At 49.5% G+C, this 1,958-nt stretch overlaps 1 protein-coding gene across 1 annotated transcript in view; it reads left to right on the forward strand.

The window, feature by feature from the left end:
• Nucleotides 1-1,199: 1,199 nt before the first annotated feature.
• Nucleotides 1,200-1,958, forward strand: part of MAFG (MAF bZIP transcription factor G) — a 19,645-nt gene continuing 18,886 nt past the window's right edge. Inside the window, exon 1 of the mRNA XM_075349505.1 lies at nucleotides 1,200-1,397. The gene's annotated coding sequence lies outside the window, so the exon portion shown is untranslated. The remainder of the gene's footprint in view (nucleotides 1,398-1,958) is intronic.

Consider the following 1,958-nt stretch of genomic DNA (forward strand, 5'->3'; position numbering starts at 1 on the left):
GGTCCCATTTGTTAATCCTGGGGATATCCCTTTAAATCTCAGGTCCCATTTGTTGATCCTGGGTTTACCCCTTTAAATCTCAGGTCCCATTTGTTGATCCTGGGGATACCCCTTTAAATCTCAGGTCCCATTTGTTGATCCTGGGGATACCCCTTTAAATCTCAGGTCCCATTTGTTAATCCTGGGGATACCCCTTTAAATCTCAGGTCCCTTTTGTTGATCCTGGGGTTACCCCTTTAAATCTCAGGTCCCACTTGTTGATCCTGGGGATACCCCTTTAAATCTCAGGTCCCATTTGTTGATCCTTGGGATACCCCTTTAAATCTCAGGTCCCATTTGTTGATCCTGGGGATACCCCTTTAAATCTCAGGTCCCATTTGTTGATCCTGGGGGATACCCCTTTAAATCTCAGGTCCCATTTGTTGATCCTGGGGGATACCCCTTTAAATCTCAGGTCCCATTTGTTGATCCTGGGGATACCCCTTTAAATCTCAGGTCCCATTTGTTGATCCTGGGGATACCCCTTTAAATCTCAGGTCCCATTTGTTGATCCTGGGGATACCCCTTTAAATCTCAGGTCCCATTTGTTGATCCTGGGGGATACCCCTTTAAATCTCAGGTCCCATTTGTTGATCCTGGGGGATACCCCTTTAAATCTCAGGTCCCATTTGTTGATCCTGGGGATACCCCTTTAAATCTCAGGTCCCATTTGTTGATCCTGGGGATACCCCTTTAAATCTCAGGTCCCATTTATTGATCCTGGGGATACCCCTTTAAATCGCAGGTCCCATTTGTTGATCCTGGGGATACCCCTTTAAATCTCAGGTCCCATTTGTTGATCCTGGGGATACCCCTTTAAATCTCAGGTCCCATTTGTTGATCCTGGGGATACCCCTTGTAATCTCAGGTCCCATTTGTTGATCCTGGGGATACCCCTTGTAATCTCAGGTCCCATTTGTTGATCCTGGGGATACCCCTTTAAATCTCAGGTCCCATTTGTTGATCCTGGGGATACCCCTTGTAATCTCAGCTCCCATCTGTAAGGTTTTTTATGCCTGCTGTCGTGATATCAGATACTCCCCTACGGTATATATCTGCCCCATAGCTCCTTCTACATGTGATCCATCATCCCACAGCACAATACAGCACAGCACCTGACTCCTCCCCCACATGTGACTGATCACATGGTCATGACATCAACAAAGGTCCTTTAACCCCCTGTGCTCAGGCATCTAAGGATCCAGCGCCGAGGACCGAAGTGAGGGGTCAGCGACGGCGGTGTCACGTGACCCTCCCGGGCTGCGCTCGGTCACCGTGGACTCCGCTGTATAGGATATATTACGTCACTGAGCCGTGATGTCATGAGGAAGACGGAGGGGCGGAGTTGTGATTGACAGGTGCTTGCCGGGCTTGGGTCGGGACAGGTGACCGGTGCTGGGTATGGCCGCTCCATGGCATAGGGGTCTTCTCACCATCCCCACCCGCAGAGTAACAAGTAGTGAGCCAGGCTGTGCCCATCATCCCCGGCATCCTTCCATAACACCTCACCTCTGCTGCTTGTTTCTGCCGACTCATCATGTACAATACTGCCCTGACACACGGCCAGCTCTGCTACATCTCACCCACGCATATACACTTGCCTGCAAAACTTTGTAGCCACAGAGACGATTCCTAGCTTGCCAGATCAGCATTTCATCATGGTGCCATGAACGTGCCCTCACAATACAGACACATGATAGCAGCCTGGCAGGGTGCAAATGTAGCGAACAGCCAGCTGTGAGCAGGGCGGGGCTTAAAGGGGTATTCCCAAGATACCACACCTACTACATATTGGGCTAGGAATATTAGCAAATATCTCCAATGCAGTATAGTTCTCCTGATATAGCCATGCCTCTTACCTCATGTGCAGGGCATTGCAGATTAGGTATCCATGGTTACAACCACAGCAACTAACTAGC

The sequence above is a fragment of the Anomaloglossus baeobatrachus genome, chromosome 5 (assembly GCF_048569485.1).
Source record: "Anomaloglossus baeobatrachus isolate aAnoBae1 chromosome 5, aAnoBae1.hap1, whole genome shotgun sequence".
Lineage (NCBI taxonomy): Eukaryota > Metazoa > Chordata > Amphibia > Anura > Aromobatidae > Anomaloglossus > Anomaloglossus baeobatrachus.